Genomic DNA, 16606 nt, shown 5'->3' with positions numbered 1-16606 from the left:
AGAAATATTATGACACAACACAACAAAATGTGTTGAGTACTGCGCAAATTGCAATGCAATCAAATGCAAATGCCAGCAACAGACAACCTAATATTTCTGTTCCCCTAATTTAGAGACATTTAGCAGGTAAGATTAAATAAGGACAGAATTTACACACGTATGCATGTGTGTATCTGTAAATGTATGGACCATGCGTGTGAGCCTGGAGACTATACACTGATGAGAGTGGACAGGAGTAGCCCTGGGTAATCACGTCTTCATCTTTGCTGTTGGGTGAAAGCAACTAACTGCAGACACTCACCTTCAACACACACATACACACAAACACACAAGCGCAAGGAGAAGAAGGGGCCCTCACAAGTGGAGCTCTTCCAGACAAGTCCATCTGCTTTTCAAATGGAACCCAATTTACCATACCTAGAAGGTCTCAATTGCTCGGGGACCCAGTCTCACCAAGCAGGGAGCTTGAGAGCATAATACAGCAGGGTCACCTGATCCTCAGTGTATGGTCTAGCGTTGGCACCTGGAACTGGGATTTGGTTTGTTCCGGTACTTGTGGTTAAACAGGTTTGATGGGAGGCGGTGAAACGCTCAAGTGGAATCACTCATTGGCCCAGGGACGTTCACTTGTTTGTTGTGACAGCAACACTTGTTCACTGCTATTAAGCACAAATGTGTAAAAAAAATCTGATTGAGGGTAGATTCAGCAGTCTCCATGTGTATGGTTACTTTGGAATGGCAGCCACGCAGTGAGAGTCATGAGCTCACATTCGGCGCAGGCGCAGTTTGTTGTTTTAACTCACTTGGTTGGATAAAATTCCACCAGCCACGTGCATGTGAATGCACACAGACACACACATTCACACAAGATAAACCCCCTCTCATTGAGGCTCTGGCTTTCAGTGGTGGAAACCCCCTTCAGTCACACATAGATCACATAACCTCTCTTGACATCGGAGGACAGCACTCCCAATGGAAAGATGCAGATTCACACACACTGAGTGCTGGCCAAGGCTCCAGACTGCCATTGTCCTTCAGAGTCATCCAAACAAAACAATGAAGAGAGTCACGCAAAGCCCCCTGTGGAATGGTAAATAACCAGAGAGAGTGAGAGGAGGAGATAGAGAGAGATTCAGAGAGACAGAAACAGAGAATGAGGGAAGTGAGTTGGAAATTGCGAGAGACTAATCCACTGTGACAGTGTGATATGGAACACCAAGTGCAAAATACGATCATCTGGGGGCAGGTGGATTCCTCTAATGCTCAATCATTCAGGAAGAATCTGACCCACGTACAGGAAGAATGTAAATTATCTCACCTCTAGGTATAAGGAATTATGGCTAGTATAACACATGGTGAAAATACATCAATTCATTTGTGACTTTTATAACTATATTTTACGCACTGTACAACATCAGTTTGCATGTCATAGAGCAGGAGACAGGATTTCGTTTTATGAGCACAGTTATGTGTATCGGCGGAGCTTTTCTCAAAGCTAGAGCAAGGCAGAGAACGAGGTTCAAATCCTGACAATATCAAAGACTTAGATTGTGGTGATGTTAATCATTCATTAGTGCTGAGTGACCCTTATTATAAAACCATCTTTGTTGTCATTATTCATCTGGCATAAAATGCTAGCCTGTTAATTCAGACTCAGGATGTTGACAATAGGCAGTCCACAAAGGGCTTGGAAGGCACAGTCCCCCTCCTGATTGGTCTTTCATATGCTAATGACAGCACTGTTTTGGGTTTACTGGCCTGGTTGGAAATGATTTAGGGTGACACCAGTGCTCTGGGCCTTTATGTTTAGGCTGGCCGCAGGGGCTCATATATCACCCTGATCATTAATCAATTAGCGTCTCCAAGCCACCTGTCGGACACATCGACCCACAAAACATTCCTGCCCTTGGGCAGTTGCTAGACGATGATCATCAGTTGCCCCACTATTACCTTCCAACCCCTCAATGCCCCCCCCCCTCCCCTTTACGGTTATACCCTGATGGATTACATAATCACATCCAAACACTGCCTGCAATGACAAGGGCTCCACGCCCAGAGAAGCAAATCTGAGTGGAAGCTGCCCCTTTTTTTATGGATCTCTCCCTTTCTGGGTCAATTTAGCAGTAAGTTTGCATTCATTTTGCCCTCCGCTGTCGAAAAAAAAGAGAGGACGGGGCAGAGAAGAATTGATGCTGACCTTGAAGCAGAATCAATAACCTGACGTCTATTCAAAAGTGCTGAATGCACACCAACACTGTGTCCTCCATTGTTTTGAAAGCAAGTGGCTCAGGTGACGCATTGATGCTTGTTTAGTATTGATGACATGTCAAAGTTGCATTGCACGTGCGAGATGGAAAGGTCTGGACTATCAGGGTCTTAGTAATATTTTAGAGCAAGTCAAGAAACGAGATCCAGCTTTGAGTAGATGAACTTAGTGCTGGCTCGCAGTAACAAAACTCACAGGAGCTTTCTGACTAACTGTTCATTCATCACACGTTTAGCTCCAATAACAAACATCCAGTCTCCAAGTTTCTGTTTGAGAAAACTTAGAGAGGGAAGGAGAGAGGGATAGAAAACTCCATCAGGGTTTGTGATCCCATGAAGCCACTTGAGACACTGTGTGGTTGGACCAACAGCGGCTGAAAAATTCCTCAAAGATTTCCCTATAATAACTGCCTTTTGCCTAACTGCCACAAACACAGTTTTTTTTGTCACTGGGGATTTGTATGTAAATTTGAACTCTTATGCAAAAGGACCTCACTACCACTAGACAATCTCTTTTCTCCAGCGTTGCATCCCTGACAATACCCAACTCCCACCACCCCTCCCATCTAGCCCCCAAAACCCTTCAAAATTTTCACACTTTTTTGTTATTTGGAACTAATTCTTAAAAGCAGCTGAGGAGATAAGTGGCACTAAAATTAGAGCGTAATCCGCCAACCCTAAATGTGAGGACATGGAGAAAGTAGATTTGTCAAGCCTTGATTTAGCAGTATTCTTTCATTATAAAAGTAGCACTCTTCACGCAGCTTAGCAATACAGAATGGCTCAATCAGTCTCATGTGGAAAATTTAAGTTGGAAGGGGAAAGAGCCTGGAGTAATGGCCTATCTGTGAACCCAGAAAATTTAGCATCATGCTGATGCCAGCATTGTGTTGCCAGCCCTATTATTCCTACCTGTGCTGCACTCTTCAACTCAGAGGGGTCTCCCGTGAAAATAAAATTTGCCATCCATTTCTAAAGGCTCCAAACAGAGGAGCTGTTTCACTGGGGGATTTTAGAAAATCTGGGCCACTGTGTTGGGTGTGTAAAGTGTGTAACACTGGGTTGGGCACTGGAGACCAGGAGTTTTTCTTTTCTTTTCTTTTTTTTTCAGCTTTTAAATCCAACCAGCTCAGGCAAAGAGCCAGCTACTGACATTATCAGGTGGATTTTCAAAAGAACAGAAGCTCTCCTTCGATTCTTTACACTGCCGGTGGAAAAGAAAACCGAACAGAAATTCATCTAGCATGGATACTCATAGTGTGCGTTTGTTTGTGCAGTTGTGTGGGTGCATACATGTTTATACCTCCCTGTCCTTGGTATGTGAACCAAATTCATTTCTTTCAGAAGATTATTTCCCTGATAATCTCACACTTCCTACTATTTACTTATCTTTTCAGTAAGGTCCTAAAAGCTGGCTGCAATATTAGAAGTGCAAAGGTTAAAACTAAAGTTGAAAACACACAGGAAAGCATATCTGTTCTGCCTCACTGTATCTAATCACATTCACAACATAAATGTATTTCAGAGGTCACAAGACAAAACACAAGATATATTTGGAAAGATAAACCTTGAGTCGGGGGGGGGATCTCACACTTGACTGCAAACAGGAAAAGTACATAGCTGCATTGCGTGCTGTTTGCGGACACGCAGTGTTGGAGAGGAAAACTATAGCGAGAGTAAGATAAAGGGTATCCACAGTGTACAGAGGTAGAGGGAAGACTGGGGGAGGATGGTGATGAGCAACAGGGCAAAGGCTTGACCTCTGTGGGTCAAAAGGTGACCAGTAACATTTATCATACCTACGCAAGCTGCTAACTGAGAAGCCAGGCAGTGTCTCTCTACAGCATTCAACCACATTTTGATGTCAACGTCCAGATGAAGGCCGGGCCCACTACTGGCAACCAGATGCCATGTGTTTATGACAGACACAAATATTGGAATCCCTAAATGGAAAAACATGCCATGCTGGCACACATCAACAGCAGTGAAATGTTACATCATTTTGATGATTTAGTGAGCACAGCCTGGATCAGATCAGAACTTTAAATACCTGCCAGCGCCAATACAAGAGCTTGTATTTCATGCTTTGTGTGAGAGCGTAAGAAGTAAGTTTCACTGGATATTAAAACAATGCCTGGAGGATGAAGGGGCTGTGATTGTAGTGGAGGGGGAGGCAAGCAGTGCTACCTTAGTCCTGCAGAAAGCCACACAGGGTATCCAAATGCAGGGAATCCATGGAGCCACAGCTCAGCCACACTGACATTCACATGGAGAAAATGACAAAGAAGCAATTGATGCATGAACCATATTTGGCATAGGCTTATCAGAAAACACCCCACCCCCAGGGGACCATCTGACAGTGGCTCTGTGAAGAAGCACGGCAGCTAAGCATTGTTTTGGTGCTCTGGACAAGTGGACCAGAGTTTGAGTGGGTATCCTGGGCCAGGGGCCAACGGTGAATCAAAACGCACCGTTGTGTGGAAGGACTATTAGCCCGCACTCACGCAACAGACATTCATCAAAGTGATCATGGCAGTAAATTTTACCAGTAAAACAAACACAGCCTTCTTTTTAGCCATTTCATAACATGTGCATGGGCAGAAAGTATACAATGACCCTACTACAAGTGAAATGCAAAAGCAAAACACAAATTAGAGATGGCATTTGATTTCCATATCCCACAGCACCAACGCAGAGAGAAGATGAACAGTTTTCAGTCCCTCAAGCAAATTGCTCAAAGCACTCAGGCGTTTGCCTGACCAAATGCAGCAAAAAGTTATTTTCAGGCATTCTTACAGGAGGTGTAGATCTGCACTGGAATTAACAATGTAAACCCACAGCCTTACAGCTACCGTCTCATTAGAGACCAGCAAGGACTGAGAAAGAAAAATATGTAGAGATGTTATTTGAAATTTAAATTCAGGTATGAGCAGACATGAACTCACCAACTTTAATAGATTTATGTGCCAAACTATTTTCCCACCTTACAACTTCCAACAACTTGATGGGGTGCAGATGATCCACACCTGTTATCACTTTGTCATGAAGCAAGCAGAAGACCTGCAACACTAAAACTGAACAAAGAGCCCATTGTATCGTAGTAATTCTGTTATTTGTAACAACTGACTGACAAACATAGCAAATTAAACAGCAAAACAATGAACTCAACAGAATGACTTAATGCTTCAGGCAACGCTGAATGAAAAGGCAAAGGAAGGCACCTTTGCACATGTGCAAAGGTGTTATAATGGGCAGGGTTCAGAATGCTCTGTTTTCCCTCAATCATTCCCCATTCCTGCTGCCACCACTGTCTGCATTCACTGCTGCGTCACACCACTGGGAGTGATGGAGAAGGTGAGAGCAGCTGAAATCAACTTCTTTTTCTTCTTGTTGTTTTTTTTTTTTTTTTTTTTTTTTACAGCAAATATTTGATATTATCAAAGCACTTCTCACCATAGTCACAGTGGGACAGCTAACATTCAGTTGAAATATCAAATTTTCAGCATCTTTATGGATATATTATATAACAATGAGTACTATACTATACTTTGTTTTTAGGAATCCAATGAAATTGCATAAACATAACATGTACACAACATTTGTTTGTTAAATATATGCATTACTTGCATATGCTTTGAAGGCTATAAAGACGTTTGTATGTCTTCCAAGCCATCCTCTCTTATCTCTCTTGATGGCATTAAACAATACAATCTTTGAGCCACATCCACACTTTTATAGTCTGAAACAAAATCCCTCTCTTGACACAAAAGGCCTCTGTTTGCCATGGGGACTCGGCATGCGGCAGATGCACCACCAAACCCTCCAGATAAGTTTTCATCCCTTATTGTTGTTGATTGTCTCTATAATGTATAAATGCCTCACCCACACACCCACATCCTGTTGTGCTTGGGTTTTCCCCCCACTGGTTCTACATAATATGCACAAAGAGATGAATATTGGTCAATAAGCAAGTTAATATTAATTAAGAAAACCAGTAATATATTAAATTGGTTCATCTGTATCAGTTTAGTTGTGCTGATGCAAAATACCGGTTGGGCAGTTCACATTGGGCACATCATCTTTTCTGTCATTGATGCATTGTTGGAATTAAACCTACAAATTGGGCTTGTAGTAGCTTAAATTTGTTGTGCCTGTAGGTGATCTGTAAGATCAATATGGACGCTATCAAGGTGTTTTCCTTAATGCATGATATAAAACTATATTTCTTTCCAATCATGTGTTTGTTTTTTCAAATCCATTGCATTCCTTGCAACATCCCTTCCAATGAAAATCAAGTTTTTCACCTTGTTATCATATCCATATTATGTTTTTAAATAATAGAAGAAATATTGTGGGTGAAATAAATACCATGACTGTTTATTTCCACCTTGGAAATCTCAGTAAAACCAAGTGAACCAAGTAAGCCAGAGTTTCTTAAGTCATGTAACCAAAGGAAACAATCCGGTCGACTAGCAATAATAGGGCTGTGGAAAATACACCCAAAGCCTTTGTCAGTGCAGAAAAAGAGAGTTTGCCTTAGTACGACTAACACTGTGTCAGCCACTGCCAGTTACAAGTTATCAGACAAATTACTTCACTTGTCATCTGCAAGTCGCTGACTTTGGTGTACAACTAACTCCTTAAGAGCTCTGGCTCTGACTCAGGCCCAACCTGGCTGAGCCTCACTGATATTTCCTCAGCTAGTCATCGTGATATGCTCTGCTCTTTTACCTGTCATCATAGCTCAAGCAGCAGTGGTGGGTGGGGCACTGATCCAGATTCTCAATGAGGAGATAAGTATTTTTAAATAGTTTGAAACCATTTTGGAGAGGAACTTTAAACATTGGAACTGGTTCTTTAATGCTCAGCATTGTGTTGCAAGTTAACTGCAAGGCAGCATGAAGAAATAAACAGCCAAAAGGATCAGTTAACAAGACAGACAGCATTAGCAACTCATGACATTTCACTTCGCTGCCTCTAATTCAACGCAAATTTGCAGGCGAAGACACATCTCATTGATGAATTTGAACCTTAATTCTCTGTTAATTCTCTTCTCCTCTGGATGAGTATATCTAAATCTTGTCCAACCTTCCTCTTAAGAGACACGTACCCTTTTTCCATGAATTTTATGCATAGAAATTCAGTTTCCAAACTATCCTCAGTGATGCATTCTGTGTTTCCAAAGTGCCAAGTGATGTGATTCAGCACATCTTCTAATGTTTATCTCAGAAAGCCCAAATGCAGAATATGTTACCACATATCAAATGAAATTGGGGGGCAATGTAAATAAATAACTGTGGACAAGAAAAATAGTGGCCAAGTTGTGAATTGACAGTGTGCACAAAGTTGGCAGTGACTAGGAAAACTAGGGATGGTTGATGTGTACAAATGGGAGGTTCTGCAGAAATCACCCTGAAACACCAAGCAGAACTAAGCAGAGAAGCCAGAGAACAGAGTCAACACATTTCACACACGCTGAGCCTGGAAACAACACGCTTGGGGCTTCCACCTTCATTTAGATGAAAATGGACCTCCTCGAGAGGAAATAAAGCCATTTTTAACTCCCCCTCTCGCTATGAGTCGGCCTCCTGTAATGTGCCCAGTCAATGGACTGTGGGTCTATTCAACTGCAGGCAGCCCACAGCACAGCCATAAATAATGTAGGGCAGCTCACATGAAATCCTAATCACCATTGTGCTGTCACCCAACAGAGAAGATTGCTTGTTTAATTTACTGCTCCGCATCTGTCTCAGTTCTGGCCAATTTAGTTTCACAATTTCAATGGGCAAGTATTCCAGGTATTTATCAATACGCTTTTTACCCAGCGCCATGAATCAAAGAGAATGCAGAGTTCATGTATCTAAGTCTTTGTGTGTGTGCACGCTTGTGTCTTTATACATGCTTTGGATGGTGGTGTGTATGTGTGCCACGATGAACAAACAAAAAATCTGCAGTTTTGTGAAACTACAAAGACTGAGAAGAAGCCATCAACACTCAATAACCAGAGCTCATTATTGTCTATATGCAACATATTTCATTACAATACTATTCCATTAGCATGTAGACATTTGCATATTCCAGTCACCTCCTTACAGAAGCTGTTGATCATAAATGGCAGCCATATGCCGCCTCGTGGGCCATATTACAGAATTATTACTGCGCCACAAAAAGTCAAGAAAAATGGAAATTATGTTGACACAAAATGAAGTACAAAACCAATCAAAGAATCTGCCATTATTGATGATATGTCACAAGTGTCATTGATGAAAGGAATATTATTCATATTCACTGCTTATGCTTATTCACTGCTAAAAACTAAAGACTGGGGCCTAGTTTGCTGCATGCATTCCTCACAAATATATGTTCTGTACAAAGTGCAAAGTAGTTTCTGTACATGTAAATAAAAAAACAACAAAAACTGCTGCACCATTTAAACAATCAAGACTTGATCAATTAGTGCTTTATATGGGACATGGGACAGCTTGAAATTGCCCTTTGCTGAAATGTTTTTTGGGGAATTTTGGCTTGATGTCCTCTCCTCCAGCTGCAAACACTGGAATTCAGTCGGCGCCTGGGCTGCAAGCATGATAGTGATTTGGTGAGATGGCTCTACACTGTGTCTGGCTGCATTGCGATGACAGCCAGTGAAGACAGAATAAGTAGCAGTGGCTCACTAGCTGCATGGACTTGGCATGCATAAGCCATGGCAGCAGAGCAGTGCAATAATGATGCTATGACCTGACTCAATTACAACCAGCTAGCTGGTCAAGCTAGCAGCAGCCAGAGTTGTATCATCTTTGTTCAGGACCATTATCTCCTCACAGTGGTGTTCACATCATACTGATAAATGTGGCCTCGCAGCTCAAGCTAATGTGCAGGCAGCTGCATCCACAGCAGCTGGGTAACACCCTATCAACTGCCACGTACGCCCACACAGGAGGCACAATAGAGGGGATTCGTTTCACTGAAATCAGTGTTAAGATGCTTTAGTTCGTGTAGTGCTTGGAAAGTGGACATGGTCACTACACAGATGACTCATGTAATATTTCTTAAAGCCGAGGGGGAAATCGCACAGACCCGATCAAGTTTCTCAATTAGGAAAATGAGCTCTGGTATGATGAAAGTCTATCCCATCAGCAGCAACTTCAGTGTTGTGATCTAGAGAGGATTTGTTTGAGAATCATTGAACTGATTCTTCTTACAATACCGCCTAGCATGCTCAGGTTTCTATTCCATTCTTTTCCATTGTATCCACTTTTCTCGGTTTTCTTTTTTCTGTCACTGTAGACTGAACATCTGTGCATCTTGAGGTGTGGGTTGGACATGATGTCAGCATGGAGTATGGGAAACTGTGATGGAAACTGCGACAGCAAACACTAAGATCAACATAATCAATAATGAAAATAAGCATTAGTGGCTGACATAATCTGGAGCCATCCAATATGATGGTCTTTCTGTTACTTGGATATATTTTTGATCTGGATTCAGAGCAGTAGAGTATTTTTTATATCCTCTATTGTCCAAGAATGGAAGGTTTTGATATTCAATACAAAAACGATCTTATAACTGACTGCAGACACACACTTGGCACACAGTAGTAGTGAAATTATCAAAGAGCGCCTAAGGACAGACTGGCTCATCAAACATCTGTCTAAGTGACACTGGCTATCTGGCTAGGTTTCTGACTCATGGCATTAGAGGGTTAACCTGGCAGCTCAGCTGTACAGCGCAGCTCTAAATGGAATATTAACGGCACGTCCCTCAGTGCAGACTGAGAGAGAGCAACAGGAAAGGAGGACGGAGAGGAGAGATGGAGAAAAGGCAAAGAGCAGAGGGGTGGGTGTGCGAATCCAATTTCCAGTGACAGTGTGCTCAGGATCACTGTTTCAGTGAAAGAACATATCATCTGTCAAAGTTAATGGCAGTGTCCTGGGGAAAATGAAGGTAAATAGAATGGAGACCATTCATTAAGAAGGTGGGGGATGGGGTGTGTCGAAGCCACTGGTGTCCTCCACTGTCTCGTTGGAAAAATAAATATATATACAAACCATTATTTGTGCATTTACGAGGTGGCAATGCACCCACGATCAAGCGGCAGTTCTCCTCATGCTACAGATATAATATTAGCACACATGCCTGAGGAGGAATCTGTGGGCTCAAGCACAGAGATATCACTGGGAATGAAGAGGTCGGCCTTGCTGCCTGGTAGGACGACTGGCAGTCTAGCTAGCAGGCCCGGCCAGCCTGTCTCTCACTCAGAGCTGTGGATGTACTCAGTGGAAGCAATTGACACCATTGTTTTATGGAGAGGAGGGTGGAGGGGGAATAAGAACCAACAATAGAGCTCTTTCACTGGAAATGTCAGCCATCACGCCGGGGGACGGTCCGACCGGGCAGAGACACTTTCATAAAAAGCCAAGGTACAAAATGAGTGTGGAAAATAGTATGAAACTCTGTGAAGAAGGCAATGAAATGTTCTTCTATGGGCCAGAACATTCACATGCCAAATGGCAGAAATGCAATCTTAAATATGGGACGACAGCCTATGGGAAAGTTTACAATGCAGATGATGTGAAACAGATCTGCAACAAACATGAACACAAAGCTTTGAGCTTTACTATCACTGTCCTGTGCAATCTTATGGATCTGTTTGTCTGAAAAGGAGAAAAAAAAAAAAGCAGCATAACAACTGCAGATAAATATGTCAATAATTTTGAGGTCTACCAAAACAATCTGTGGCTTGAAACACATCCCGAATCAATAACCAGGATAGGTTATATGGGTCTTTAGCTCAGCCTCATTAGGAAAAAAGGAGACAAACGTGGCCTGATTCTTCAGGCAAATTAACATAGTGAGAAACCTAAAATATCACAACCGATGATCCATTCTGGGACATTTTATTATGAGACTATAAACGGAGAGATATTAAGTTCTCTCTCTGAGTGCTTTGATAACCCCACTGGCCTTGGACCTCTTTGAAAATCTAACTCTGAAGGTTTGAGGCGAATATAAAGCACAAGTTGAGTTGGGGTACCCTGCCGCTTTAAGGCTGGGATGAAACCAAGTTATTCCACCACTATGACCTAATTGCTCTCTCTCTCTCTCTCTCCCTCTTAACATGAACACTGGGAGCTGTGCACTCTGACATGTAAAGATTATTTAATACAATTAAAGCCATGAAATCAGAAATAAAAGGAAGTGGTTCAAAAGAGCAGGGAGGAGTGGGGAGCTGCCCTTGCATAGCCAGCAGGTCCGTGTAGGACAGTTTGCTGTGCGGAGAGCAGAGGAAAGAGAATCAGTATGCAAAAGCAGACCTGTGTAACTGCCGCTGGTCGACGTGAGTGAAGCTCCCACATCCCAACATCACAGTGCCTCCACTCCCCCCCGCTAAAAAAAAAAAAAAAAAAAAAAAAAAAAATCCAACTCAGCTTCAGCTACACTCTCCTGGTATAAGCTCCCACCCTTTTTTTCTCCTGCTTTTCCCACACTCGCCCCAGTCCCTGAGGCAATGACTACGTCATTGGGCACCATGACCAAACCACTGTAATATCCCAATTTATGTCTAGTTGTTCTGACAGAGTCGAGGCCTTTTTCATCTAGGTCAGGGCTGGTTTTATTACAGTATTACAGTGCTTGGTTCCACTAAACCCCATTTGGAGAAAAAAAAAAAACAATTCTTATTATCTGACCAATTGAACGATAATTGGCAACACAAGTAAACTGGTACACCAAAACATTTAAACAAGCAGATAAATTCTGAACACCATTATCATTGCTTTGTTTCAAATAAGTTGGACACTTTCCCCAGAAACAGATGCCACTGATAAAGTGTGTGTTGGACTGGGGAGAGGTGTTTGCTGTAAAGCAGGTGCTGGGTGACATCTCCAGGGTGCCCTGCCACAGTGGGGAACATGTCTTATCTGTCAGTACCTGATGAGTTTGTGCTGCACAGCAACAACTTGGTGAGTCAGACTGGCTCTTCAAAGATATGGGAGCAAACTGCGGTGGCAAAGATGTCTGTAGACCACGACCTGCCAGACCAAACCAAACCAAACCACCTAACAGACTGAAGAATCTTTTCAAACTAAGCCCCAAGTCGAATTTAGCCAGTCTCGTCACACTCTTACACACACAATGTAACGTGGAAAATACCTAAATTCAACATACAGAGCTAATTTCACTTTTAAACCATTACCCCACAGAGAATCAAAAGAAATGATTTGGAGAAATCTGCTTCATTTGGCAGGTTGAAGTTTGCAATTTCATTTCACAAAACTTTGCCTAGGTGTGAACAATCTTGCTTATAAAAAATCATTATGAATTGTTCCACACATGATGCGCAAAAAAAAAAAAAAAAAAGATAAGTCTGTCAGCGCTTGTCAGTGCCATCAAATAAAACTGACAAACCCTAGGAGCTACTGACTCACTCACTACTATTCTGTTTTTAAAAGAACAGAGCACATAAAAAATTTCCTTTCCAGTGTCATTCGCACTTTACTTTACAATCTGCAGAGGAAAGAGAGGGACATGGTGAGGGGGTGGGAGTGCACCACTGCCTCCATAATGATGACACATTTAGCACCATGTGAAACCAAGGCGTGTGAGGCTCTTAACTGGCACTGTTTGCACGAGGAGCAAACTGACTTCCCGTTGATGTTTGACTGAGAAGGTTCAACAGTGTCAAAACAGCACACTGCTGCATTTTCATAAACAACACTGGGCAACTTCACATCTTGAGGAGCACATTCAGAATTTCACAATTCATCAGGTCTGAATCCATTGTAAAAAAATTTCTCCATGCTCTCAGAGGAGGAAGCGTGAAAAACATGACTAGAGCTATTGTCCATGATAATTACAGGACACAATAACTTCTCACTTTGTTAGATTTGAAACTAATACATGAGTGTAATTTATTAATACCAGCATCCCACTTTTCAGGTGGCAATAGAAGTGATCGACATCAGGTAAAATAAAAAAAGAGCAAGTTAAAAAAAAAAAAAAAAGCCAAAAACAAACTTCTAAAAACCATTATTATAAATATTATCACACGTGGCACTGAAGTCCAAGCCCTCCTATGTGATACTGGTACAACCACTGTGAATCATACCAAACCAGGAGGTGACAACAGAGGGAAAACCCAAAGATGTACCCAATTTCCCACGGACTGACTTTTCCTCTAACTCATCCTGTTTTGAATGTCAGAGATTTTCACAATAAAAGAGAATTTTTCAGCCCAGCCCCACCTCAGAATAGATCTCTGCCTGACAGAGGCATCACAAAATCTACAGTATCATACAATATCATTCATCAAATCATCTTGTGCTGGAAGCATAAAGTGCTAGCACTTAACATATTACTCAGACGAAATGAGACTTCCACAAAGTACTTGTTAGAGGCTTCGATGGAGGGTAATGAGCACTGTTAAATGCGGTTTTACAAGAAACATTTTACAAGATAACACTGCAGGTCTCTGATGCTGCAGGGTATGTAACTGAAATGCTGTAACACAGCCCTGACATTTAATTTGCTGGGATCCAGACACCTCAAATTGGCACATTATCTTGACAGGGGTTAATCAGGGGTGTTAACAAATTGGTTGAGATGCCTGTCAGTTTGCAGTTGTACTTTAACGCCACATTTTCTGCTGTTTGTTCGTGTGAGTGTGTAGTATATGCATGTATGTGTGTGTGTGTCGGGTCATCAAGTTTGCAGCTCTTTATTAGAGCACATCAGAGGAATGCAGGCTGCGGTTGACCCTCTGCGAGCTGTGCCTGTTCATCCACTCAGAGCTCACCGAGGAGAGGAAGTGGGCTCCTGATATGATCCGTATCAGCACCAGTGTATAGAGCACTCGAGCAAAAGTTCACCTTAAGCCCGAAGTGACCCGCGGCGATGCGATACCGTGCAAACAAAAGTCTGCACACACGCTATACGTGAAATCACACACTTCTACACAATCAGTCCTGCTGACGCCTCAAAAGCGAACTAGCTTTTGTCGGAGTCGGTGCAGACACGCAAATATGACACATTTTAGCTCCACATGTGGGGCATTTAGCTCAGGGGTGAGCAGGTTGGCTTGGCTAATTGCCTCTGAGGCTGTCAGAGCTGATATCTGCCCCAGTCCCAAGCGTTAGCCTCGCATGCTAGCTGCAGCGACAGACTGCGGGTCCTGCTCAGTATGGTGTCTCCGGACCAGCACCATCAGGTACTTCCTTTACTACAACAAAAACCCGGACACACGAAAATGAGAGCGCGTTGACAGCGAGACTTTCTGTCTACAGTCACCCGGCCGGCGAGTGTCAGCGAGCGGCGTGAAGACCTGTGACTCTGCCGTGCACATCATGATCATGGCCAAGCACGACTCATTCAAAGTCCTCCAGGTGAAGGTGTGGTGGTGGTGGTGGAGGGGGTGGGTGTACAGCCTGATAGCTGACCCCTCCAACCGCAGAGGACGGACCCCCCGGAGGCACGTTGTGTAATGTTGACAGGTTGTCAGTGAGAAGTGATGGTGGTACCTGGGACCTGTTGACTCCTCCTCCCGGTCCCCTCCGGCTGCTGCTGGAACTTCTCCCTCCTCTTCTTCTTCTTCTTCTTCTTCTTCTCCTTCTCCTCTTCTTCTTATTCTTTTTCTTCTTTTTTTCTTCTTCGCTGGTGGAAGTTCGGCCGCGCAGCTGTTTATTTCTCCCGCAGTGGTACTGTTTTTCAAAACTTTTTCTGCCGACTCCCCGGCGCTCTCGCAATCCGCTGAGTTCAATTTTTGCCCCCCGCTGAAGACCGTAGGTAGGAGGCGGCCAGCCGCTTTCAGAGAGCAGTCAAGTTTGGCTCAGCCATCTGAGAGGCAACCATTGCAGTCACGTTCTCTGGCTGTGAAATCCAACACCAGCTCCGGCCCCGCCCCTTCCCTTATATGGGCCGGTCCGCCGGCGACCGTGTCCTGCTGCCTCCAGATGTGCTCTGCTCTGCTCGACTAATGTGGAGCAACAAGAAAAAGGACCGTATCCTCCTCATTACATTTCACTTCTTCTAAGCCTCCATGACAGCAGTCAAGTGGCTAAAAATTTGTTAATTCATTTTATAATGCTGCTAAAGAATAACCTTAACACTTAATTATGAGGCTGCATCCAGTCAATGTCTGATTATGAAACTGGGATATTTTTTTTAAAAGAAATGCAAACGAGCATAACTTTGCAAAAGAGAGTTTAGCAAGCAAAAAAAAGTCATTACAAGGAAGTATTTTTACGAGCAATAAGTAAAAGTAAGAATATGTAGAGCAATCATACATTCATACATATTTAATCATACATTGCACCTCTTAGAGATAAGCACACACTGTATGTATAATATGTTATATAACAATTGTAATAATAGCTTAACTCCCAACCTCATATTTCAGCAGCGGCATTTCAAATGTGACTTTGTAAGAAGGAAAGACAGCTTTCCTTTTGTCAAGTTTTAAACGTTCTGGCGTCTGTTTTTGTTGAATTTTTAGATATTGAAATATGTATCAAATTTTAATCAGTCTGGCCCCTCCTCCATTGCGTGACTGTGCCTTCCCATCCTGCTGAGAACACCATTAGAGCCTCTAAAATGTCCTCCATCACAGACTGCACTGTACCCTTTTGTCACACCGCATTTGGGCAGTCAGCTTCTTCTGTTAAAGTCACCAAAGGCTGCAGCTCCATCAGCTCACTAAAGTAGCATTATACATGTCAAAGAGCAACCCAGCTGTGTGCTCACTGACTGCATTTTCTTTTTCTGTAGTCTATATATTTTTAGTTTTGTCATGTGTGATCTACTATTATGTATGCCTTTTTGTGATTGCTCTTTTTTCATGAGGTCATAACGGTGTGCATGTGTTTTGCCAGTGAAACTGTAACTTACTTGGTGGCAGCTGTGATTAAAAAATAATTTATTTTCAGCTGGGTTTTTTTTGTTTTGTTTTTTTTTCTCGATTATAATGTTTATATTATTTACATATTATTTTACCATTAACCAGACATGATTACGGCCATGGATATTACATCACTGTCACAGTTATTAAAATAATTATTATTACCAGCACTGATGTATACTCAAGTGTGAGCCCACACAGCAGTGGGTGCAAAGAAGTGCATGAGTGTTTGCGTGCAAGGTATTTGTGTGCCAGGGGAAGGCTCTGATTTTCTTCTGTCTCTTAAATATAACAGCTATGCTCAATAGCTTTCCGCCCCAGAAAGCAAAGTTTTGTGACAGGTGGTAGATGTGAAACTGCTTGTCCCATATGATTGGACAAAAGGCCACAAGACAGCTCGTGACATGTTTTGCCTCTATGTTACCTCCTCAGCTGCTTTTCATCTTTTCC

At 42.6% G+C, this 16606-nt stretch overlaps 1 protein-coding gene across 1 annotated transcript in view; it reads right to left on the bottom strand.

Annotated features, from left to right (window-relative positions):
• The window catches only part of raraa (retinoic acid receptor, alpha a), a 131516-nt gene extending 116392 nt beyond the window's left edge, over nucleotides 1–15124 (bottom strand). The window contains exon 1 of the mRNA XM_029527111.1: nucleotides 14781–15124. The gene's annotated coding sequence lies outside the window, so the exon portion shown is untranslated. The remainder of the gene's footprint in view (nucleotides 1–14780) is intronic.
• Between the last annotated feature and the right edge of the window lie 1482 nt (nucleotides 15125–16606).

This window comes from Echeneis naucrates, chromosome 19, assembly GCF_900963305.1.
Source record: "Echeneis naucrates chromosome 19, fEcheNa1.1, whole genome shotgun sequence".
In the NCBI taxonomy this organism is placed as follows: Eukaryota; Metazoa; Chordata; class Actinopteri; order Carangiformes; family Echeneidae; genus Echeneis; species Echeneis naucrates.
This window is presented reverse-complemented; position numbering and strand designations above follow the sequence as displayed.